This window comes from Stegostoma tigrinum, unplaced genomic scaffold, assembly GCF_030684315.1.
Source record: "Stegostoma tigrinum isolate sSteTig4 unplaced genomic scaffold, sSteTig4.hap1 scaffold_64, whole genome shotgun sequence".
NCBI lineage: Eukaryota > Metazoa > Chordata > Chondrichthyes > Orectolobiformes > Stegostomatidae > Stegostoma > Stegostoma tigrinum.
In genome coordinates this window covers 1,698,201-1,725,599 of record NW_026728579.1, presented here as the reverse complement: position 1 = coordinate 1,725,599, position 27,399 = coordinate 1,698,201, and the positions used below count along the sequence as shown (strand labels likewise).

Below are 27,399 nucleotides of genomic sequence, written 5' to 3'. Positions count from 1 at the left end.
CATCTGGTCTTAGACACATGTGCCATGGGGAAAGGATTCTCACAATGTATTCTGCCAGGGCCTGTCATAATTTTTTCTGCCTCAATCATATCCCGACCCCCACCTCAGCTTCCTCTGCTACAAGAAACACAAATCCAGCATACCAGTCTATCTCGCAACTGAGACTTTTTAACCTAGCCAGTATCTTGAAGAGCATTAACTGTGCCATTGTGGTATTTTCCAGACTAATTGTCGTTCAGCTTATCTCAGTCAGATTGTTTAGTAAGCTCCATTTAGGAATAATGTTATGCACTTCACTTGGAAATGTATTAAGACTGTGACAGTATATTGGGGAATCCTTGCAAGTGGAGAGATTTTTATTTTCTTTCAGTCCAAGCTGGATATAATTCTAGGATTTGGAGATGAACGTCCAGGGTTAAACCTCCGGTGTCCTTCTATCCACCCCAAATCACCTCCAATTTTCCATTTATATAAAATTGAGCTTTGTTTGCATGAGGTGTGTTCCAATATTAAATCGTTGTTGCGACTGTAAATTTTGACATTCTTCATTAGGTACGTACCCTTCATATTGATAGCGGCTCAAGGTGCTTCAGGGTGTCAAAACCAAAATGTTGCATTTTCCAGTGAAATTGTAGACATTGAGCTGAAATTCTCGCGAGGGAGCACTGAACGGCGTGCATTATTTCTGAGTACCGCCCTCATTAATACTTATTCCATTTTTGTACCTGCCAGACAGAAACTAGACGCTCAGAATTAGCGAAATGAAATTCTGAGTGGGTGTGTGATGCTTGCACATTGCTCAATGCTCTTCAGGACCTCCAACTTGGGCAGTAGTCACCAGCATCTGCAGCCACACCCATCAGTAGCACCCCATGTCCACAGTTTTGACATGTGGCATGTTCCAGCCTCAGCACATCATGGCACATCTCAGATCTGCTTTCAGTACTCTTCTGTACTTCATTGCTGCATTTTGGATTGCTACTGCCAGGGCACTTTTATATGCAGGGACAGGCACCCATTCGTGTATTGGGCCACGTTACACATCAGGACACCTTGCTTGAGCTCTCCACTCTCATTTTGTCCCTGCATGAATGCTAACAGCTCCTCTGCCTTGTCTTCATTTGCTTTGTCTTTTTATGGGTTGCCCCCTCCGCCACATCTCTCAGACTCATAACACTAGTATGTTGATTAACCTTTTGGCATCGAGACAAAGCCAGACAGCTTGTCATGTTTGTCAGCAGTCATCAATCAAAGGAGTGGGTGTGTTGCCGTTTAGCACCGTGATATGTTGATCTCACACCTGCAGCATGTGCCAGCTGCAGAAGCACAGAACGCGTTGCATTGTCTCCAACCACATGGTCGTTCTTCAGGTTCTGAGGGGAATGGTCTGTAGTCAAGGGAGGCAGTTCCAGGCAGCAGATCGAGGTAACTCCAGGGCATTGTCTGATATCACTCGAGGGGCTTGGATGCAATCAGTTGGCTGCTCAGGATGATCATGGTCAGGACACTGTCCTCATAGGTTGTGAGAAGTCAAACGTTAGACACCTCACTACCTGTGTTGGCTCTTTCTGCCCTACGGTGGGCTGTTTTTCCTGGAATGAAACAAAGGGAGTGATTGAGTGAGATGAAATGAGCTGGTGCATTTGTTAGTGCTCATGTATGTTTGGGAAGGGAGGTGAGGTCTCCTAAGTGAGAGCAAGAGGCACAGAGAACATAGAGGATTAATAGCCTTGGGCCCTCAAGTAGGCGAGAGCAAGTGAAGACAGACATTGAATGCTTTGGTGAGAATGGTATTACATGAGCTGTGCTGAAGGGTGGTGCAGAATTAGAGAGAGTGTGAATGTGAGGTAGCACAGACCAATGATACCAGTCACGGTTGGACATAGAGCAGTTTTTCCGCCATCTTCGTCTCCGTGCCTACTTCTTCAACCAGGAACCTAACCCTCCTTCCACTGACCCCTTCACCCGCTTCCAACACAAGTCCTCCTCCTGGACACCACCCCTAGGCCTCCTACCCTCCCTCGACCTCTTCATCTCCAACTGCCGTCGAGACGTTAACCACCTCAACCTCTCCACCCCTCTCACCCACTCCAACCTCTCCCCCGCAGAACGGGCAGCCCTCCGCTCCCTCCGCTCCAACCCCAACCTCACCATCAAACCCGCAGACAAGGGTGGCGCAGTGGTAGTATGGCGCACTGACCTCTACATCGCTGAGGCCAGACGCCAACTCTCCGACACCACCTCCTACTGCCCCCTCGATCATGACCCCACACCCACGTGACCAAACCATCATCTCCAACACCATTCACGACCTCATCACCTCAGGGGACCTCCCACCCACATCCTCCAACCTCATTGTTCCCCAACCCCGCACGGCCGTTTCTATCTCCTTCGCAAAATCCACAAACCTGCCTGCCCTGGTCGACCCATCGTCTCAGCCTGCTCCTGCCCCACCGAACTCATCTCCACCTATCTGGACTCCATTTTCTCCCCTTTGGTCCAGGAACTCCCCACCTACGTCCGTGACACCACCCACGCCCTCCACCTCCTCCAGGACTTCCAATTCCCTGGCCCACAACACCTCATATTCACCATGGACGTCCAGTCCCTGTACACCTGCATTCCGCATGCAGATGGCCTCAAAGCCCTCTGCTTCTTCCTGTCCCGCAGGCCCGACCAGTCCCCCTCCACCGACGCTCTCATCCGCCGAGCTGAACTCGTCCTCACCCTCAACAACTTCTCTTTTGACTCCTCCCACTTCCTACAGACTAAGGGGGTGGCCATGGGCACCCGCATGGGCCCCAGCTATGCCTGCCTCTTCGTAGGTTACGTGGAACAGTCCCTCTTCCGTACCTACACAGGCCCCAAACCACACCTCTTCCTCCGGTACATTGATGACTGTATCGGCGCCGCCTCTTGCTCCCCAGAGGAGCTCGAACAGTTCATCCACTTCACCAACACCTTCCACCGCAACCTTCAGTTCACCTGGGCCATCTCCAGCACATCCCTCACCTTCCTGGACCTCTCAGTCTCCATCTCAGGCAACCAGCTTGTAACTGATGTCCATTTCAAGCCCACCGACTCCCACAGCTACCTAGAATACACCTCCTCCCACCCACCCTCCTGCAAAAATTCCATTCCCTATTCTCAATTCCTCCGCCTCCGCCGCATCTGCTCCCACGATAAGACATTCCCCTCCCACACATCCCAGATGTCCAAGTTCTTTTAGGACAACAACTTTGCCACCACAGTGATCGAGAACGCCCTTGACCGCGTCTCCCGTATTTCCCGCAACACATCCCTCACACCCCGCGCCCGCCACAACCGCCCGAAGAGGATCCCCCTCGTTCTCACACTCCACCCTAGCAACCTCCGGATACAACGCATCATCCTCCGACACTTTCACCATTTACAATCCGACCCCACCACCCAAGACATTTTTCCATCCCCACCCCTGTCTGCTTTCCGGAGAGACCACTCTCTCCGTGACTCCCTTGTTCGCTCCACACTGCCCTGCAACCCCACCACACCCGGCACCTTCCCCTGCAACCGCAGGAAATGCTACACTTGCCCCCACACCTCCTCCCTCACCCCTATCCCAGGCCCCAAGATGACATTCCACATCAAGCAGAGATTCACCTGCACATCTGCCAATGTGGTATACTGCATCCACTGTACCCGGTGTGGCTACCTCTACATTGGGGAAACCAAGCGGAGGCTTGGAGACCGCTTTACAGAACACCTCCGCTCAGTTCGGAACAAACAACTGCACCTCCCAGTCGCAAACCATTTCCACTCCCCCTCCCATTCTCTAGATGACATGTCCATCATGGGCCTCCTGCACTGCCACAATGATGCCACCCGAAGGTTGCAGGAACAGCAACTCATATTCCGCCTGGGAACCCTGCAGCCATATGGTATCAATGTGGACTTCACCAGTTTCAAAATCTCCCCTTCCCCTATTGCATCCCTAAACCAGCCCAGTTCGTCCCCTCCCCCCACTGCACCACACAACCAGCCCAGCTCTTTTCCCCCCCCCCCACCCACTGCATCCCAAAACCAGTCCAACCTGTCTCTGCCTCCCTAACCTGTTCTTCCTCTCACCCATCCCTTCCTCCCTCCGCCAGCCGCACCCCCATCTACCTACTAACCTCATCCCACCTCCTTGACCTGTCCGTCTTCCCTGGACTGACCTATCCCCTCCCTACCTCCCCACCTATACTCTCTCCACCTATCTTCTTTACTCTCCATCTTCGGTCCGCCTCCCCCTCTCTCCCTATTTATTCCAGTTCCCTCTCCCCATCCCCCTCTCCGATGAAGGGTCTAGGCCCAAAACGTCAGCTTTTGTGCTCCTGAGATGCTGCTTGGCCTGCTGTGTTCATCCAGCCTCACATTTTATTATCTTGGAATTCTCCAGCATCTGCAGTTCCCATTATCTCCAATGAGGCTCCTCTTCTGTTGGAGCAGAGGTCACTGATCTTGCAGCACTGCTGTATGGCTCTTTTGGTGGTTGAGACTGCCTTGACACTGGACAGACTCAGATGAGTCTGGCCGAGTCTTGTGTCGTGGCCTCCTGTGCTTGTCTTTGGGAAAGAGGACAGTCCTCCACTGCACCAATCCATCCACCAGGATTTCCAGGTCTCCAACTGTAAAGTAAGGTGCTAATTTCCCCTTTCCTGCCCTGTCTGGGACAAATGCTATGAACTGTATAAGGCAGTTCTGGATTCTGGGCATTTTACTGGTTCACAATAGCCTTTAAACATGGCACTAGTGCCAGTAATACCGGGATGTTTCAGTGGTGGCAAACACTTGCAGTTACGATGAGTGGAAAACTAACGAGCGTCGGCTGAGAGAGGCGCAACAGGAGCATTGTTGCTAGTTATTGAAAAGGTTTGCAACAACAGAGTGAGAAAATTTGTCAGGTGTTTTGGAGAGATACTGTCCTTGCAGTGCAATAAAAATAACACTGAACTGATTCACTCCAGTGTTTTGGACCTTCAGATTTCAGAACAGAATTAGACCATTCAGCCCATTGAGTGGGATCTATCATTCTCAACCTCCTGTGTCCTTACTAAGCAAGAACATGTCTATCTATGCCTGAAATCAACTCTGACTTGGCTTCCACAGCTTTCTGCATCAATGAGTTCCACAGATTCACAACTTTCTGACTGAAGAAATTCTTCCTCAACTCCATCCTGAAGGGTGGTCCCTTTGACTCTGAGGCTGTACCCTCAGGTCCTGGTCTCTCCTACTTGTGGAAACATCATCTCCATGTCCACTCTATCCAGGCCTGAATTACCTTCAGTGTGACCCCCTTCATCCTTCTAAACTCCATCAAGTACAGGCCCAGAGTTCTCAGCCACTCCTCACTTCATCCCCAGGATTATGTTTGAGAACCTCATCTAGACCCTGACAAAGGCCAGCACATCCTTCCTTAGATAGATGGCCAAAAACTGCTCTTAATATTCCAAATGCAATATGACCAGAGCCTTACACAGCCTCAGCCACACATCTCTGCTCTTGTATTTTTGCCGTCTTGAAATGAATGCTGACATTGCATTTGCCTTCCCAACTGCCAACTGAAACTGCATGTTAAAAGAATCCTGAATTGGGTCATCTTTGTGCTTCAGATTTCTGAAGCCTTTCCCAATTTAGAAAATAGTCTATGCCTGTACTTCCACTTCTCCACAGACTCTCTGTGACCTCCCCACTTCCTCAACACTACTTGCCTCTCCACCTATCATAGAACATAGAACACAGAAAATAGAACAGTACAGCACAGAACAGGCTCTTCAGCCCACGATGTTGTGCCGACCATTGATCCTCATGTATGCACCCGCAAATTTCTGTGACCATATGCATGTCCAGCAGTCTCTTAAATGACCCCAATGACCTTGCTTCCACAACTGCTGCTGGCAACGCATTCCATGTCCTCACAACTCTGCGTAAAGAACCCGCCTCTGACATCCCCTCTCTACTTTCCTCCAACCAGCTTAAAACTATGACCCCTCGTGTTAACCTTTTCTGCCCTGGAAAATAGTCTCTGGCTATCAACGCTATCTATGCCTCTCATTATCTTGTATACCTCAATTAGGTCCCCTCTCCTCCTCCTTTTCTCCAATGAGAAGAGTCCGAGCTCAGTCAACCTCTCTTCATAAGATAAGCCCTCCAGTCCAGGCAGCATCCTGGTAAACCTCCTCCTGAACCCTCTCCAAAGCATCCATATCTTTCCTATAATAGGGCGACCATAACTGGACGCAGTATTCCAAGTGCGGTCTAACCAAAGTTTTATAGAGCTGCAACAAGATCTCATGACTCTTAAACTCAATCCCCCTGTTAATGAAAGCCAAAACACCATATGCTTTCTTAACAACCCTGTCCACTTGGGTGGCCATTTTAAGGGATCTCCGTATCTGCACATCAAGATCCCTCTGTTCCTCCACACTGCCAAGAATCCTATCCTTAATCCTGTACTCAGCTTTCAAATTCGATCTTCCAAAATGCATCACCTCGCATTTATCCAGGTTGAACTCCATCTGCCACCTCTCAGCCCATCTCTGCATCCTGTCAATGTCCCGCTGCAGCCTGCAACAGCCCTCTATACTGTCAACGACACCTCCGACCTTTGTGTCGTCTGCAAACTTGCTGACCCATCCTTCAATCCCCTCATCCAAGTCATGAATAAAAATTACAAACAGTAGAGGCCCAAGGACAGAGCCCTGTGGAACCCCACTCACCACTGACTTCCAGGCAGAATATTTTCCTTCTACTTGTCTCTCTGTTATGCCCCGAGCGAAAAAGCAATGAAAGTGCCGCTAATTTTTTGCACGGCGAGCTGCTGAATATTAACCAGTCTCTCACCATTGCCATCACCTTGCTCTTGTGAAGACAGACATGGATAAAGTTCTCAAAGCTGATAGAAAATTGAAAGCCCTCACATCCTGTGACGATGGTAAGTTTCCTTTCTTTAAAAAAAAATGCTTGCAGTTTAGTTGGCATAATAAAGACCACAGTGGCTCTGGGTAACACTGCTGTCTCACGGCACCAGCAACTTGGGTTTACTTCCACCCTTTGGTGTGTGTGGAGTTTGCACGTTCTCCATGTGTCTGCATGGGTTTTCTCCGGGTGCTCCAGTTTCCTCCCACAGTCAAAAGATGTGCAACGTAGGTGGATTGGTCATGCTAAATTTCCCAAGGTGCTCAGTGATGTGTATGTTAGATGAGTTATAGGTGGATGGGTCTGGGTGGGATGCTGTGAGGGGCAGTGTGGACATGTTGGGCTGACGGACGTGTTTCCACGCTGTAAGGATTCTCTGATTCATGATTCTATGATCTTACTGAGCGCAAAGGTACAATATCGGCTGGTCATATTTGTCTCACCTCTTTACACATGGACAGTAAAGCTTTAATTTCAGTTTCTATGCTTTTGCAACGTGTCTGCTGTCTATAACAAGGCTGACTAGATCTCCTTCTCTAATGCGCATCTCCTGTCCCCTAACACCAGGAGGTGACACTTGCTTGTCACTTAGTACAATCAGTAAAACAATAGCCTCCATATTACATCCAGCGGCTTCTCAACGCTCACATACTGTTCTTTTTTGGCTCCACGTATTGACTGCTCGTCATTTCTTATTCCTCATCTCATCTCTCTCTCACACACTGTCTCTCTCGCTCTCTGTCTGTATCTCTCCTCTCCCTATTCTCCCCCAACACTTGACTCAGGCACAAACAGAAGTTCACGGTCACACTATGTTGCACATGCATATCCTATCCCTCATGCACAAACGTACTATCCACACACAGACACAGACACACACACAGAGGCACACACGCACACACAGGCACACAGTCACATTCTCACTCATTCATAGTCCATACTGTCACACAATCATGCATGGCCTTGCACACATTCCGTGGCACACTTGCATGCCCTGTCGTAGGATCTTTTGCCAATGTTCATACTCTCACCACACAGACACACGCACACTCCCACAAAACTCTCCCTCACACACTTAGGCTGACAAATTCACTTCCTCTCAAGCTCACTCGCTCTCACAGACACACTCACTCCCTCATGCATGCTGTAACACTCCCTTTTGTGCTGACTCTCGTTTACACACTCTCGAGCACAGTCACTGGCGCACACATTCTGTCGTGCGCACGCTCACACTTTCATGCACTGTCTTTGCACTCTTGAACACAATCATATGCTCACCTCTCTCTTGCACGCAGTCAATTTGATTTGAGTCATCATTATCACATGTGCCTAGGTACAGAGATCTGTCTATAGATCACGCAGTATAGACAGATCATACCATACAAGGTGCATTAGTGAAATGGAACATAGTGACAGCTACAGAGAGCGAGATCAAAATTAGTTTTAAAATTTTAAGTGTTCTATTCCGATGTGCAGGAACAGCGGTGAAGAAGCTGTTCTGGGATCTGTTCACACGTGAATACTAACTTTTTGACATCTTCCCTTCAGAAAAGGGTAGAAGAGAGTGTAATTGGGGGGTGAGAAAGGCCTTTGATTATGTCAGTTGCTTTCCTGAGGCAGCGGTAAGTATAGGTGGATTCAATGAATGGAAGGCTGATTTGCATGGTGGACTATGTTATTTTCATGACTCTGGAGTTTGTTGTTTTCTTCGGAAGAGCAGCTGCCATACCATGCTGTGATATGCATCCAGATAGGATGCTTTCTCTGGTACATCAATGAAAGTTGCCCTTTATATTTGAATTGCCTTAGCCTCCTTGGAAGTAGACACATTGGTGTGCTTTTTTGCCCATTGCGACAATCTGGGTGGACCAGATTTTTCACAGTCATTGATGTGACTCCATTATGGCGTGTTAACCAGGTCAACCATGTCATTCAGGGTATCCTGAAGGAGGAGGACCGTAAGACACAGCTCAATGTACACATTGGTAAGATGAGTGATGAGGTCTTGCATCAAGCGTTCCGAGAGCTAGGCAGTGGGTTAAATAGCAGGACCTGTAAAGTTGTAATCTCTGGATTATTCGTGGTGCCACATGCTGAGAAGGCAAGAAAAAGGGGAAGAAAACAGATGAATGCTTGGCTCAAGTGTTTGTGTTGGGGGTGGATTTAGACACTTGGATCTGAAGGACAATTTGTGGGGATGGTATATCCTCTACAAGTGGGCTAGTCTGCAGCTGAACCAGAAAGGAACCAAAATCCTTGCACGAGGGTTTGCTAATGTGGTGAGGAATTTAAGCGAGAGGCCTGCAAGCAGTGGGCAATGGAAGAGCAGGTAATTCACTGAGGGGTGAGAAACTAATAAAATAAAGATTATATTAGGGGATTTGAACTTTACAACATTAATTGAGATAACATAAAAGTTTGACTTGGGAAATAATTCTTTAAATACATTTGAGAGATGATTTAACATCAACATGTCGACGAGCTTGTCAGGGACAGTGCAATGCTGGACCTATTTCTGGGACACAAAGCCAGTGTTCAGGGTGACAGTGGCTAAGTGCATAAGTCCCTGTGACCATGACAACAGACTTTTCAACATGGGAGAGGAGATCTGTTTAAAACAAATGTTTTTGGCTTAGGGTAAGGCATATTTTATTGAAACAAGGCAGGATCTGGGTAAAATATTTTGGGAAGTGACTTGCGGGCGAATCTACAGCTGTATAGTTGGATACGTCCAGAAAAGGAACTGGGAGAGTAAAGGCCAGTTATATTCCGTTTTGGGTGAAATTTATGATCAACAAGCCTGGAGAACCCTGGATCTTGAGGAATGTTCAGGACATGTTTATGACAAGTGCAAAGGGAGCAAATGAATGGATGACTAGTGACGTATAAAAATGAAGCGTGAAGAAACGGTGGTGGCCAAGATTGGAAAGAATATCAAGATATTCTACAGGCATATCAAGCAGGAGAATAACCAGGGAAAGAGTAGGGCCAATTAGAAACCGTGGTGTACGAGGGGTGATGGGGCAATCTGTGTTTGGAAGTGAAGGGCATTGATACAGTAGACAAGTGCCTCCCATCTGTCCTCCCTTCAAGGAGGAGCATTGAATTGTATAAAGCAGGAAGATGCAGTGTGAAATTGAAATTATTGGCTGGTTTAAAAGTGAACAAATCCCCAGTTGTTTCCAAGACTGCTGTGGGAGAAGAGAAAGAAAATCTCTTCAGAGATAGTAGGAACTGCAGAGGTAGCACAGAACAATGAGGCTCTTCCTCTGTTGGAGCAGAGGTCATTGATCTTGCAGCACTGCTGGATGGTTCTTTCGGTGGTTGAGACTGCATTGACACTGGACAGCCTCAGATCAGTCTGGCCGAGTCTTGTGTCGTGGTCTCCTGTGCTTGTCCTTGGGAAAGAGGACAGTCCTCCACTGCACCAATCCATCCACCAGGACCTCCAGGCCCCTAACTGTAAAATAAGTTGCTAATTTCCCCTTTCCTGCCCTGTCTCGGACAAATGCTATGAACTGTATAAGGCAGTTCTGGATTCTGAGCATTTTACTGGTTCACAATATCCATTAAACGTGGCACCAGTGACAGTAATACCGGGATGGTCCAGTTACGATGAGCGGGAGAACTAACTAGCGTCGGCTGAGAGAGGCACAACAGGAGCATTGTTGCTAGTTATTGAATAGGTTTGCCACAACAGAGTGAGAAAATTTGTTAGGTGTTTTGGAGAGATACTGTCCTTGCAGTGCAATAAAAATGACACTGAACTGATTCATTCCAGTGTTTTAGACCTGAAGATTGAAGAACAGAATTAGACCATTCAGCCCATTGAGTGGGATCTATCATTCTCAATCCCATTCTCCTGTGTCCATACTAAGCAAGAATATATCTATCTATGCCTGAAATCAACTCTGACTTGGCCACCACAGGTTTCTGCATCAACGAGTTCCACAGATTCACAACTTTCTGACTGAATAAATTCCTCCTCATCTCCATCCTGAAGGGTGGTCCCTTTGACTCTGAGGCTGTGCCCTCAGGTCCTGGCCTCTCCTACTCGTGGAAACATCATCTCCATGTCCACTCTATCCAGGCCTAAATTACCTTCAGTGTGATCCCCTTCGTCCTTCTAAACTCCATCGAGTACAGACCCAGAGTTCTCAGCCACTCCTCACATGACAGTGCCTTCATCCCCAGGATTATGTTTGAGAACCTCCTCTAGACCCTGACAAAGGCCAGCACATCTTCCTTAGATAGATGGCCAAAAACTGCTCTTAATATTACAAATGCAATGGGACCAGAGCCTTACACAGCCTCAGCAGTACATCTCTGCTCTTGTATTTTTGCCGTCTTGAAATGAATGCTGACGTTGCATTTGCCTTCCCAACTGCCAACTGAACCTGCATGTTAAAAGAATCCTGAACTGGGTCATCTTTGTGCTTCAGATTTCTGAAGCCTTTCCCCATTTAGAAAATAGCCTATGCCTGTACTGCCACTTCTCTACAGCCTCTCTGTGACCTCCCCACTTCCTCAACACTACTTGCTTCTCCACCTATCGAAATGTCATCTGCAAACTTAGCAACAACGCCCTGTGGACAACAATACCATTAGTTCCTTTGTCCAGATTGCTGATGTATAACGTGAATGGCTGTTGTCTGAACTCTGATGAGTGCGGAACTCCTGTAGTTGCTGGCTGCCATCCTGAAAAAGACCCTTTTATTGCCACTCTCTGCATTCTGCCAGTTAGCCGATCCTCTATCCATGCCAGTACCTACTCCCTAACACCATAAACTCATTTTTTTTTATTTTGAAGCCTCCTGTGTGGCACCTTAGAACATAGAACATAGAACATAGAACAGTACAGCACAGAACAGGCCCTTCAGCCCACAATGTTGTGCCGACCATTGATCCTCCTGGATGCACCCTCAAATTTCTGTGACCATATGCATGTCCAGCAGTCTCTTAAATGACCCCAATGACCTTGCTTCCACAACTGCTGCTGGCAACGCATTCCATGCTCTCACAACTCTCTGCGTAAAGAACCTGCCTCTGACATCCCCTCTATACTTTCCACCAACCAGCTTAAAACTATGACCCGTCGTGCTAGCCATTTCTGCCCTGGGAAATAGTCTCTGGCTATCGACTCTATCTATGCCTCTCATTATCTTGTATACCTCAATTAGGTCCCCTCTCCTCCTCCTTTTCTCCAATGAAAAGAGACCGAGCTCAGTCAACCTCTCTTCATAAGATAAGCCCTCCAGTCCAGGCAGCATCCTGGTAAACCTCCTCTGAACCCTCTCCAAAGCATCCACATCTTTCCTATAATAGGGCGCCCAGAACTGGACGCAGTATTCCAAGTGCGGTCTAACCAAAGTTTTATAGAGCTGCAACAAGATCTCACGACTCTTAAACTCAATCCCCCTGTTAATGAAAGCCAAAACACCATATGCTTTCTTAACAACCCTGTCCACTTGGGTGGCCATTTTAAGGGATCTATGTATCTGCACACCAAGATCCCTCTGTTCCTCCACGCTGCCAAGAATCCTATCCTTAATCCTGTACTCAGCTTTCAAATTCGACCTTCCAAAATGCATCACCTCGCATTTATCCAGGTTGAACTCCATCTGCCACCTCTCAGCCCATCTCTGCATCCTGTCAATGTCCCGCTGCAGCCTACAACAGCCCTCTACACTGTCAACGACACCTCCGACCTTTGTGTCGTCTGCAAACTTGCTGACCCATCCTTCAATTCCCTCGTCCAAGTCATTAATAAAAATTACAAACAGTAGAGGCCCAAGGACAGAGCCCTGTGGAACCCCACTCACCACTGACTTCCAGGCAGAATATTTTCCTTCTACTACCACTCGCTGTCTTCTGTTGGCCAGCCAATTCTGTATCCAAGCAGCTAAGTTCCCCTGTATCCCATTCCTCCTGACCTTGTGAATGAGCCTTCCATGGGGAACCTTATCAAATGCCTTACTGAAGTCCATATACACCACATCCACAGCTTGACCCTCATCAACCTTACTAGTCACATCCTCAAAAAACTCGATAAGGTTTGTAAGGCATGACCTACCCCTCACAAAGCCGTGTTGACTGTATTTGATCAAGCCATGCTCTTCCAGATGGTCATAAATCTTGTCCCTCAGAATCCTTTCTAACACCTTGCAGACGACAGACGTGAGACTTACCGGTCTATAATTGCCGGGGATTTCCCTATTTCCTTTCTTGAAGAGAGGAATTACATTTGCCTCTCTCCAGTCCTCAGGTACGACTCCAGTGGAGAGCGAGGATGCAAAGATCTTCGCAAGTGGCGAAGCAATTGCATTTCTCGCTTCCCAAAGCAGCCGAGGACAAATCTGATCCGGGCCTGGCGACTTGTCAATCTTAATGTTTGACAAAATTTTCAGTACATCAGCTTCCTCTATCTCTATCCATTCCAGCATGCACACCTGCTCTTCAAAGGTTTCATTCACTACACAGGTCGTTTCTTTCGTAAAGACAGAAGCAAAAAACTCATTTAGGGCTTCCCCTACCTCCTCAGGCTCCACACACAAGTTCCCTATGCTATCCCTGATCGGCCCTACTCTTTCTTTGACCATTCTCTTATTCCTCACGTAAGTGTAAAATGCCTTTGTGTTTTCCCGGATTCCTTCTGCCAAGCCTTTCTCGTGCCCCCTCCTGGCTCTCCTCAGACCATTTTTGAGCTCCTTCCTTGCCTGCATGTAATCCTCTCTAGCTGAACTTGACCCTAGCTTCCTCCACCTCATGTAAGCTACCTTCTTCCTTTTCACTAGAAGCTCCACCGCTCTCGTCATCCAAGGTTCCTTTATCTTACCCCGTCTTGCCTGTCTCAGAGGGACATATTTACTCATCACTCCCAACAACTGTTCCTTAAACCATCTCCACATGTCTATAGTTCCCTTACCATGGAACAACTGCTCCCAGTCCATGCTTCCTAACTCGTGTCTAATCGCATCATAGTTTCCTCTTCCCCAATTAAATATCCTCCCATTCTGCCTAATCCTCTCCTTCTCCATAGCTATGTAGAATGAGAGAGTGTTATGGTCACTATCACCAAAATGCTCTCCCACCACAAGATCTGATACCTGCCCCGGCTCGTTTCCGAGCACCAAGTCTAGAATGGCCTCTCCCCTCGTCGGCCTGTCAACGTACTGCGTTAGGAAACCCTCCTGAACACACCTTACAAAAACAGCTCCATTCAAATCTTCTGCTCGAAGGAGGTTCCAATCAATATTAGGAAAGTTAAAGTCACCCATTACAACAACCCTACTGCGTCCACACTTTTCCAAAATCTGTCGACCTATGCTTTCTACAATCTCCCTGCTGCTATTGGGGGGCCTGTAGTAAACCCCTAACGAGGTGACTACTCCCTTGCTGTTCCTAATTTCCACCCATACTGACTCAGTAGGCAGATCTTCCTCGACAATGGAAGCTTCTGTAGCTGTGATACCCTCTCTGATTAGTAGTGCTACACCCCCTCCTCTTTTTGCCCCCTCCCTATTCTTTTTAAATGTTCTAAACCCTGGAATATCCAGCAACCATTCCAGCCCATGAGAAACCCATGTCTCTGTTATGGCCACAACATCATAGCACCAGGTACTGATCCATGCTCTAAGTTCATCACTTTTATTCCTGATACTCCTTGCATTAAAGCAAACACACTTTAACCGATCCCTTGGTTCCTTCCCAGGAAAATCCTTCCCACTAGCTGGTCTACCTCTTGTTACTGCCTCACCTGCATCAACGCTCACCTCTGGTATACAGCTCAGGTTCCCACCCCCCTGCCATACTAGTTTAAACCCTCTCGAACTACTCGAGCAAACCTTCCACCCAGGACATTGGTCCCCTTCCAGTTCAGATGCAACCCGTCCTTCTTGTACAGGTCCCACCTTCCCCAGAAGGCATCCCAATTATCAACATATCTGAAACCCTCCCTCCTACACCAGCTGCGTAGCCACGTGTTCAGCTGCGCCCGTTCCCTGTTCCTCACCTCGCTATCTCGTGGCACCGGTAGTAAACCAGAGAACACTACTCTGTTCGTCCTGCTCTGCAGCTTCCATCCTAACTCCCTGAAATCACTTTTTATATCCTCAAACCTATTTCTGGCTATATCATTTGTGCCAATATGTAACACGATTTCTGGCTGTTCTCCCTCCCCTTTCAGAACTTTATACACCCGATCGGAGACGTCCCGGACCCTGGCACCAGGGAGGCAACATACCTTCCGGGAATCCCGATCTTGCCCACAAAATCTCCTGTCGATTCCCCTAACTATCGAGTCCCCTACCACGAGTACTTTTCTATTCTGCCCCCTTCCCTTCTTTGCCACAGTGTCAGGCTCAGTGCCAGAGAACTGACTACTATGGCTTTCCTCTGGTAGGTCAACCCCCCCAGCAGTATCCAAAACGGTATACTTATTGCTGAGGGGAATGCCCACAGGGGATCTCTGCACTGTCTGTCTGTCCCCTTTCCTCCCCCTAACTGTAACCCATCTATCCTCGTCCTGAGCCTTAGGAGTGACCAACTCCCGATAACTCCTCTCAATTACCCCCTCTGCCTCCCGAATGATCCGTAGTTCATCCAGCTCCAGCTCCATTTCCCTAACACGGTTTTCAAGGAGCTGTAGCTGGGTGCACTTCCCGCAGATGTAGCCAGCGGAGACGTGTGCCACATCTCCCAACTGCCACATTTTGCAGGAGGAGCAAGCAACTGCCCTAGCATCCATACCCCACTTATCTGAACACCCACTCAATACTAAAGCAGAAAGCTCACTTCAAGTAATAATAACAAATTAATAACAAACTTATGTTCAATAGAGAAAGTTTAGAATGAACCTTACCTTATTAACTAGGTTAGAGGAGGAGGGCGGGTGGGAGACACTACAGTTGTAGAGTCTCGGGTTAAGCCGCCTTGCTGATATATATGGTCACTGCTTTCCTTCCCGGCTGCCCCTCTGGTCCTCGTCACTTCCTCTGATGCTCCCGCTCCTTCTCTTAGCTGCAGTCTTCCGGGTCCGTCTTGCCTCCGCTGCTGCTCGCACTCAAAAAGGCCGTTGGCGTCGAAGCCTTGTCAAAGGCTTTCTGGAAATCCAAACAGATAAAGTTCAATGGCTCTCTTTTGTTTTTCACTCACTGGTTACCTTCTCAAAGAATCTAACAGAGACCTTCCCTTGACAAAGTTGTGTTTTCTCAGCCCAATTTAGCATGTATTTCCAAGTATTACCATGTCCTTCCAAGTACTTTCCGGTCTCATCCTTAATAATGGATTCTAAAATCTGACCTAATGACCAGTGCTAGGCTAACAAGTCTATAATTTCTCACCTTTTGCCTCCCTCCATTTTAAACAGGGGTGTTATATTTGCCATTTTGTACTCCTTTGGGACCCACCCTGACTCCAGTAGTTCCTGAAAGATCATCAATACCTGCGTGGTCTTCTCACTGAACTCCTTCAGAACTCTGGGGGGCAGTCCATCTGGTCCATGTAATTTACCGTCTTCTCGGAATTATAGAATTCCTACAGTGCGGAAAGAGGCCATTGAGTCTGTACCATCTCTGCAAAGAACATCCCACCAAGACCCAGCCCTGTACTGTTTCTCCGCAAGCTCGCATTTGCCATGGCTGATCCACCTTGCCTGCACATATTTGGACTGTGGAAGGAAATCAGAACACCTGTCCGAGACCCGTGCAGACATGGGGAGAATGTACAAATTTCACACAGACCCTTTAGCTTCCCCTGTACCTTCTGCTTTGTGATGGCCACCACACTCACTTCTGCTTCAGACTCCCTTAAAGTTCTACTACTGTGCCTTCCAACCTGAAGACTGATGCAAAATATTTGTTCAGTTCCTCTGGCATTTCTTTGTTTCCCAACGCTACTTATTTGGCCCCTCTTGAAATTTTCTTTGGATTTTCAGGGGTGTTTTACAATAAGAATATCTACTTTATTGTGTTGACAAATGGATTGTTTAGATCATCACAGAAACAATAAGCAAAATTCATCAGTATTCTCATTTAACAATCATATATATATTAATATCACAATCAATGCATTTCCATCAGGTAAGCACGTAGCTGGAACTTTCTAACCCGGCAGTTTTCACTTTTCATTTCTCAGATTTCACTCTGGGACAGAATAGTTGATGTTGACACACTGTTCATTAAAAATAGCATCCATTGTATTTTTCCCCATGTTGTAGCTCGTGGATTTGTGTAACCTTAACACATAGAGTCCATGTTCATTTTTTCTTACTTTAGTGATTTCAGGTGTTACGTTCAGAAGGGTACCATGCTGTAATTCTAGCCTGCTGTTTGCAGAGTAATCCCAATGTGGAAGATTTTGAAAAGGATGTAAATTTCCCTAATTTACCTGTCTTTTAGATCCAAACTGATGGAGACCACAGTCCAGATTTCTGTTCTTAACAAGAATGCCTATTTATGACAACTGCATAGATTCTAGCTACAGACAGATATTTATAAACATTGGACACATAGCTGTACAAATTAAAGCTGTAAAGCCCCCTGTCAACTCATCTTGCTGCAAACGAACATCGATGGTAGAGGGATAAAATATTATAGGTGTAAAAAAAGCTTAAGTAAGCTGTTCAGTGGTCCCTGTTCACAGGATTTGCGAAGATGATCTTGAGAATATCAAGCAAATGAATAAATATCCCAGAGTGCCTTATTATCTATTAAAACATGTGTTGATGATATGGCATTGCTATGATCATAAAATAGAACATTGTCCAATTTCCTATGAACATTACCATAGTTTTCATTTGTATTCTCCATGTCGGGAACATACTTAATTGGTACTTTACTGACTAAGTGACCTTTGGTCATCTACAGTGTTCAGTTGCAAACAGCCAATATTTTATGATTCTAATTTCGTAACTTTGGTTTGGAATTTTGTCATAGGAAATGTATTTCACTTTATGTTACTCTGCGAAATTGTAGCCAATCCTCCATTGGCAAAGAAACACACAACTACAGAAGTTAATAAAAGAAAGAACTGCATTTATGTAGCACATTTTATGGACTCAGGCATAAAATGTAGTTTATACGCAGCTAAACTGCTTTTGAAATGTCGTCACTGATGTAGCATAAGAAAACATGTCGTATTTAAAATAGTCAGAAGTAAAGAAATATGACATAATAAAGAAATAAAAAATAGTAAAATATGAAATTATGAATGTAAAGAAATATAAAATCTTCAGCCCCTTGTGAGTGGAGACATAGAATCAGGAGATGCAGAGTCAGTATGGAGCCCACCAGGGAGGAGGCAATTCTGGATCTGGTGTTGTGCAAAGAACCGGATTTGATCAGAGACCTTGAAGTAAAGAAGCCATTAGGAGGTAGTGACGATAATATAATAATTTTTAATCAGCAATTTGAGACGGAGAAGGGAGAATCGGAAGTGTCAGTATTGTATGAACTATGGAGCTATGAGGGTGGAGCTGGCCAAAGTTCAATGGTTCAATACCGTAGCAGGGATGGCAGTGGAACAATCAATGGCAGGTATTTCTGGATACAATGCAAAAGGTGCAGGATCAGTCCATTCCAAAGAGTAAGAAAGATCCTAAGGGGAGGCAGGGGCGGCCGTGGCTGACGAGGGCAGTTAAGGACTCTATAAAGATAAAAGAGAAGAAGTATAACAGAGCAAAGATGAGTGGGAAGCCGGAGGGCTGGGAAGCTTTTAAAGAGCAACAGAAGATCACTAAATAGGCAATACGCAGAGAAAAAAATGAGGTACGAACGAAAACTGACCAAAAATATTAAGGAGGATAGTAAGGATACCAAAGGGTCGTTTCGGGCCTGGGTGTAGGGTCTTGGCCCGAAATGTCAGCTTTTGTGCTCCTGAGATGCTGCCTGGCCTGCTGTGTTCATCCAGCTCCACGCTTTGTTATCTTGGATTCTCCAGCATCTGCAGTTCCCATTATCAAGGAGGATAGTAAAAGGTATGTGAAAAAAAAAGGTTAAGACTAGAATTGGGCCCTTGAAGACAAACGAGTGAATTTATTATGGGGAACAAGGAAATGGCAGAAGAGCTGAATAGGTACTTTGGATCTGTCTTCACTCGGGAAGACACAAGCAATCTCCCAGTTGTAATAATGGCTGATGGACGTAGGGTAATGAATGAACTGAAGGGTATTTATATTCGGCAGGTAATGGTGTTGGATAGACTGTTAGGTCTGAAGGCTGATAAGTCCTCGGGACCTGATGGTCTGCATCCCAGAGTACTTAAGGAGGTGGCTCTAGAAATCGTGAACACATTGGTAATCATTTTCCAATGTTCTCTAGATTCAGGATCAGTTCCTGCGGATTGGAGGGTGGCTAATGTTGTCCTACTTTTCAAGAAAGGAGGGAGAGAGAAAACAGGAAATTACAGACCGGTTAGCCTGACGTCAATCGTGGGAATGATGCTGGAGTGAATTATAAAAGATGAAATTACAACTCATTTGGATAGCCGTAACAGGATAGGTCAGAGTCAGCATGGGTTTACGAAGGGGAAATTGTGCTTGACTTACCTTCTGGAATTTTTTGAGGATGTAACTATGAAGTTGGACAAGGGAGAACCAGTGGATGGAGTGGACCAGGACTTTCAGAAAGCCTTTGATAAAGTCCCACATATGAGATCAGTGAGCAAAATTAGGGCACATGGTATTGGGGGCAGAATACTGGCTTGGACTGAAAATTGGCTGGCTGACAGGAAGCAAAGAGTAGTGATAAACGGGTCCCTTTTGGAATGGCAGGCGGTGACCAATAGGGTACCACAAGGTTCAGTGCTGGGACTGCAGCTGTTTACAATATACATTAATGATATAGATGAAGGCTCTAAAAGTAATAATAGCAAATTTGCCAATGACACAAAGCTGGGCGGCAGTGTGAAATGTGAGGAGGATGTTATGAGAATATAGGGTGACTTGGACAGGCTAGGTGAGTGGACGGATGCATGGCAGATGCAGTTTAATGTGGATAAATGTGTGGTTATCCACTTTGGTGGAAAGAGCAGGAAGGCAGATTACTATCTAAATGGAGTCAGGTTTGGTAAAGGGGAAGTACAACGAGATCTAAGTGTTCTTGTACAGAAATCAATGAAAGCAAGCATGTCGGTACAGCAGGCAGTGAAGAAAGCTAATGGCATGCTGGCCTTCATAACAAGAGGAATTGAGTATAGGAGCAAAGAGGTCCTTCTGCCGCTGTACAGGGACCTGGCTCAGAAGGATGAGAGTGGGTCTGATTGAGATGTATAAGATTATTAAAGTTTTGGACACTCTGGAGGCAGGAAGCATGTTTCTGCTGATGGGTGAGTCCAGAACCAGAGGACACAGTTTAAAAATAAGGGGTAGGGCATTTCGAACAGAGTTGAGGAAAATCTTCTTCACCCAGACAGTGGTGGATGTATGGAATGCACAGCCCCAGACGGCAATGGAGGCCCAAGTCTCTGGATACTTTCAAGAAAGAGATGAATAGAGTTCTTAAAGATAGTGGAATCAAGGGTTATGGGGATAAGGCAGGGACAGGATACTGATTGTGGAGATCAGCCATGATTATAATGAATGGTGGTGCTGGCTCCAAGGGCTGAATGGCCTTATCCTGCACCTGTTGTCTGTTGTAAAAGTTAATTGTATAAGAATGATTAAGACGGTCCCATATTTCTGGTGTTGGCAGCTTGTTCAGATAGGGAAAACATGGTTGATCTTGATTCCGCTCCTATTTGTTACACAGAAGCCTCTTCGAGCAACAATTCTTGAATGTTGATGGGACGTTGAAACACAGGTAGATAATCGTGATCACTTGTTGAAAATGGATAGCAGCTAGTAGTTCACTTTCCTCTCAACCAGTGACCAGTAGGCAATGGTCCAACAGTACCTAACCCAGAGGCCACAAGCTCCCCTAAGACATGATGTCAGTTGAGCCTCATGAATAACTACCTGCAGATGGACTATCTGTAGATTAGACATGGTATTAAATCTCACATATACTACTCTCAACCGTTTCAATCGAAGTGTTTATCACTCGTTGCATCGAAACAGATCACACAAACTGAAATGGCATATGCACAAATACCAACATACAAGTTCTATATCGTGGCATTTTGTTCAAAGTTGTATTTATAAAATGATAGGGTGAAGTCTAATCTTCACATCATATTCAGATGCTATAGAAATCTATGGAAGTGAGAAATTTGTTTTTTGATTCAATACATGTCTGACAAATGACAATTCAAAGAGATCTTTGTTTCAGCTGGAGTGGGTAGTGGAGTCGGCCTCATTGGGGGCATTTAAGTGACTATTAGACAGGCATATGGATGGTAATATAAGATAGGGGTGGAGGTTAGATGGACCTGAGGTTTCGGATAAAGGTTCGGCACACCATCGTGGGCTGAAGGGCCTGTACTGTTCGATGTTCTATGTATCTTATGCTGTATTCAAATGAGTAAAGTCAGTCAGTGACATTCTGCAACTTCCTTTTCCAGGGGTATGAGTGGAAGAATCAGAGTGCTTTCTTTGAAAATTTGTCTTGATGTGTCGATCCAAGGGTCATCTGGAGGAAAAATACAAGTGTCAGTACTAAATCTGTCATTGCTGATACACATGTAAACGGTAGGTTTAACTGGAGGTAAACTTTGTTTAACAAACTAGCACACTCAATAAACTGACAAAAATTATACACTAGATGTTTACTGTATTCTCCTAATCTCTGTGATGTCTGGTGAGGGTGCACGTGAGAAGGCTCTCTGCCAGTAAGTTTGAGTTAAGGCAAAGTTGCATCATTACTGAAGTTATTTATGCTGCAGATGAAGTATAACAATGATGTGTATATCCCATGCATCATGTTCCTATTATTGAGTGTGTGTTTTTTGTGTGTGTGGACCGATTGATCAAATGGAATTGTTGATTATTCAGCACATTCCTGGGACCACAGGTGCTGTTTAACAAAAGGTTTGCTGTATTGGTATATTTCTGTATTTAGTCACTGCCACGATGAATGTTAAGTCATAACTTGGTCTGTGCAGAATCTGCACAGTGCATTCCTGCTGGATAAATGATGCACTACATATGTATGATGCCATTGCTTCTCAACGACACCAACTTAGCAGCTGTTTTTGTGACCAATAATGTTTTCATCATTAGAATACTGGGAAAAGTATTTGGAAGTGTTGTATGACTCTACTGCTCACTTGCAGCAGTGATAACACTTAATGTGAGGTCATGTTTTTGCCCACTTGTTGTGCTGTTTGTCAACAATGCATCTCACAAACTAATGGGCATATTTTTTTGAAAGCTGGTACGTACAGGTATGGTCCAAGGAAGAACTGATTCGTTTTTGCCAGATCCAAATTTATTTCTCTATTTTTTAAAGCATCAGTTAAAATTGGTCGGATAGGCAAATGATCATCTTTCTGGAATATTGTTGATTGATTTCGAATGTTGTGGATTGTGTCAGCCCTGACAGTAGAATTTGTCATAACTATCAAAACATGAGCAGATTTTTGAGAGCAGATTATCAAATTGGCCTGAAGCTTTCTCAGTGAGGTAGAAGCTTCTAATAAAAGGATTTATTTTATCGGCCTTGCATTTACAAAGAATCAGTCAAGTGGAGAAATGCCTCCTAGAAAAGTTGTGTAATTCTAGACTCAAGGATATTTTTTGCACAGGAGGAGGCCGTGCGGTCTGTCGTTACTGCACTGCTCAACAAAGATCTGTCTACATTGAACTCAGAGTACATTGATTTCCTTTTTGATTGTTTGGCCCATAGCCCTGGAGCCTATGGCAACACAAGTGAACATCTAAATACTGCTTAAATATTCAGACACTTTCTGAATCAGTCACACTTGTTCAGTCAGTGAGCTCAGGACTCCCACCACACTGGGAAAATAGGTTCTCCTCAACTCCCCTCCTCGCCTTTTACCTGTGAACTTCAATCTGTGTCCCCTGTTTACTGACATGTCTACGAATGGAAAAAGCAGCTTCCAGTTATCCTTTCTATGCCCTTCAAAATCTTAAAAACCTTTACCAGGTCCCCTTGTCTGCTCCAATCTTGGCATCGGTCAAACGGGCAGGTCAGTGGCAGATTGATATAGCCTGAAGAAGGAATAATATAAGAGAGACTTAATGTGGCAAAACCTGTCGTGCCGGATGGAGGTCAGCAACGGCAGCCAGCAGTGAAGTCCACTGGCAAGGATGGGCGGGCCTCAGCCCAGCACAGGGGAACACAAACCGTCACGGGGGAAGCCTCGTTCAGAGTGTCTGCAAATTCGTGGCTTCAGAAAGGACTGTAATGTTTGACTTTTTAAATTTTTGTTTTTATTTTTCTACTGTTATACTAAGAAGACTGTCGTGCTGAACTTTTAAACTTATTCATTTATTTTTATAACATAGAGCATGGAACGTTACAGCACAGTACAGGCCCTTTGGCCCACGATGTTGTACCGAACTTTTACCCTCATCCTAACGTCTATCTAACCTCCACCCCTACCTTACAATGTCATCCATGTGCTTGTCTAATAGCCGATGAAATGCCCCTAATGAGGCTGACTCCACGACCCTCTCCGGCATTGCATTCCACTCCCCTAAGACTCTGATTAAAGAAAGATGGATAAATTTTCTACTTCTGCAACTAAAATTTCATACCTCGGGACTTTGTCCCTGAGGTGGCACCGTCTGAGGTGGCATTGTACTCATGTACGCTGTATTGAATACATGTGATAATAAAACCTAAATCTCAATCTAATGCATAGCAGGACACTGGGAAGCTTAGAGGAGAAAAGGGATCCTGGGGTGATTGTTCATGAATTCCTGAAGGGGTCAGGTCAGGCTAGTAAGGGTTGTTACAAAGACATACGGGACATCTCCCTTTATCATTCGTGGCATAGATTGTAAGAACGGGGAGGCCACTTTGGAGCTGTTTCAAAGTTTGGTTAGGCCACAGCTGGAGTCGTGAGTGGCGTTTTGGTCACCACCCATTAGGTAGGATGTGATTGCACTGGAGGGAATGAAAAGTATGTTGCATGTGTTGGAGCATTTTAGCTGTGAAGAAAGTCTGGAAAAAGTCAGATTATTTTCTGTGAAGCAGAGAAGGTTTGCGGGTTGAGTGGAGGTCCTGATAGAGGCATGTAAGAATATGAGAGGTATAGATAGGTTGAGTAGAAAGCATTGTTCCCCTTAGTTAAAGCATCAATAACAACAGGGCATAATTTTAAAGAGAAAGACGGGAAATTTAGAGGAGGTTTGAGGAAAATCATTTTCATCCAGAGTGTGGTGAAGGTCTGGAATGCATTGCCTGGGAGGGAAGTTGAAACAGGAAACCTCACAACTTTTGAAAAGTACTTGGATGAGCACTTGAAATGTTGTAATATTTAAGAGAATGGTCCAGTGTGTAAAAATGGGACTAGTATATGTCGCAGTGTATTTTCAGAGGTACATCCTTAGTGGGCCGTGGGACCTCTTCTGTGCTGTATGATTCCATGAGAACCCCCAGCCCAGGCAGCATCTTGGTTTTTCAGTAATCTCCAGGATCACACCCTTCATAGTGTGATCCCCTGCCTTGTTAGCCCTCCCAAGTTGGTTAGATCACACTTTTCCTGGTTGAGTTCCAATTGCTGTGCCCAGCTGACCAGTCTGTTGATCTCCTCCTGAAGTTTATCCTTCCTGTCTGTCAACCAATTTTGGATCCAGTGTGCCACTTTGCCTTTGATCCCATGGCTGTTATTTACATGACCATTCCATCGATATCCTCCTCACTAAATTAGTCATTCGCTAGCGACACGGTCATACACACTGTGTTTAAGCCCAAACGATGAATCTAGTTGACAAATTTCAAGGGTCCTTGTGGCAAGCCCTGCACAAGCCCAATCAAAGCACACATCCTGTCACATAGATATCCCTTTACCATCAATCACCCTGTGCTCTCTGCCTCAGCCAGTTTTGGCTCCAGTGTGCCTCTTTGCCTTTGATTCGTTGACTGTTGTTTTCTTGATCAGTCTGCCAAGGGGTCTTTACTAAGTCCACATCGAATGCATAAGCTCATCAACTTTCCAACATCTCCTCAAAAAAGGATCAAATTTCTGAAATATGACCTCATCTTAACAAATCCATCCTGACTATCCCTGATTAATTCATGCAAGTACATTCTACCCCTAAGAATGCCTCTTTGTAGCTTCTCCAGTGCTGAGATTATTCTGACTGGCCTTTAATTTGCTGGTCTGTTCCTCTCTCTGTTTGTTAATAGTAGAACAATGTTCATAGACCTTCATCACTTCATTTCTGATTGGCAAGGGTTTGAAAATTGCTGCCAGGGGCCCAGATATCTCCTCCCTCACTTCCCTTGCGAGCTGGTATACATTTCAGTTAGGCCTGCGGATGTATCCACTTGTAAAGTTGCTAAACCAGCTGTGTCTCCCTGTGTCTTTACCTCTGATGTTCCTAGGTCCTCTGCCCTGATATCTATACTTACAGTGTCCTTTTCCATTGTAAAGATTGACACAAAATATTCATTGAGGGCAGTGCCCATGTTTTCCAGGTCCACACAAACTGTACATCTCTGTGAAACGAATGAGGAGATATTCGAGAGGTTTGAGATTTACAATCAAGAAAGAAATTGACCAAATGACTTCCTTGGACAACATACATTGTCCATTGTTGTAAACAAACAGAAGTTTTTGTTTCCACAGTTGTTTGCAAATAGCCAATCAAGATCATAAAATAATGTTTTAAGATAATTTACAAAGCAAGGCAATTGAGGAAGATGTATTGGATGTATTGAACTCTCAACTACCTCTCTTAAGTTTAGGAATATCAATATTTTTCTTCTGAATAACTTTTGCAGATCTCTTCAAACAAGTAGCTGAACCCACAGATTTATGTGACCAACGAAGCCTGAGCCTTTTGCTTCACAATGCAGTCCAGATCCCTCGGCAGCTCGGTGAGGTACCTTCATTTGGAGGCAGAAACATTGAACCAAGTGTCTGCAGTTGCTTCCAACATGTAAGTGTGCTCTGCGCCAATTCAATAGGTCAAGCGTGTCTACTTGCCAGTGTGAATTTTGTGCTCATTTTCGGTTTGAATTAGTTCCAGAGGCCAACATGTACCACAACTAATCCAAGGCTATCATGTTTATAAATAGTCAATGTTTGTATTAAATTAATGATTAAAAACAATGTCAGAAACCCCAGTGATAGTGTATTAGATATCACTGAGGATAGCGGATGTAAACTTGACATAATTAGTCATGCAGCTGATCTTTTATTTCCCTCTCGGGCCTTAACAAAAACAGAGATTGATATTAAACACTTTGTAGAGTGGATGAGATTGGAGCCTCGATCCATGGTCTGGCTGCCTGTTCTACACCATGTGGCAGCTGCTGAAACTGCAAAACATCAGGCGAAGTGTAACATCTGCAAAGAGTACCCATTCGTAGGTTTCAGGTGAGATGTGCAAACCAGCAGAAAGTTAGTGGGAGTTAGTTTTTAAAGAAAGCTTTAACTTTAGATGTTCTATTAGAAACTCGATCAGTTAACAACACAACTGAAATCATCAAAAATCCCAACAAACTCATGGACCAGAGAAGTAATTAGGACAAATTAAGTATCAACTTCTTTAACTTAATTTTTTGTGAGAGGTGAGTGCTGCATGCTTTTGGTATTTTGTTCACCGTTGCATTGATCACAGACACTGTGGCTCAGAATGGATTGTGACTTGACTTCCGGTTGGTTCTGTAATTTGCAATTATTGAGAATTTACAGAAAGGCCTTTTTATTAGTCCTGTAATCAGTGTGTGTGCATCCTATGAAAGTGATTGCTGTGTTGTTGCTAAATGATCGATAAAACTTCTTGTCCATAATTAGTAAATTAAATTGCATATTTGGACAGGATTTCTAAGGGGTAAATTGACCCTTTTCAGTTAACTATTCTCCTACATTTCTAAGATTGGCCATCTTGGAGAAGGTGCGTGTTACTGCCATTGATCTGATCAAACAACTCCCTGTCTAAGAAGAACTGGAGTGAGACCCCAACTGTGGATGAAACTATGACTGCCATAACTAAGTAAAGAGCAACAGCGACCCGGAGTCAATTGAATTCCATCTGAAGCTTGAGGAATGGTGGCCTAACTCTGAAGGCCAAGATCTGTTAGCTTTTCATGGACTATGAGGAACAGGGCAGGATTTCACAAAATCTTTAAGATGCCATATCTTATACAAAACTGAAGGAGAAATGTCAGATTGCTCAAAGAACCATGGGATCACCAGCCTTTCCATTGCTGGGAAGATTCTGGCAAGGTTACTTCTGAATAGGTTTATACCACCATGGCGAATGAAAACCTTCCATGCGAAGGGAACTTTGTGAAAATGTTGGAGACAGAGCAGGACCAATTTACAATAATGATTCCAGGGTTGAGATATCTCATTATGAAAATTGATTAGAGGAATTGGGACAGCTTTCCT

General features: G+C 45.2%; 1 pseudogene; it reads left to right on the top strand.

The window, feature by feature from the left end:
- Positions 1-27,399, top strand: part of LOC132209057 (utrophin-like) — a 154,958-nt pseudogene that overhangs the window by 45,876 nt on the left and 81,683 nt on the right.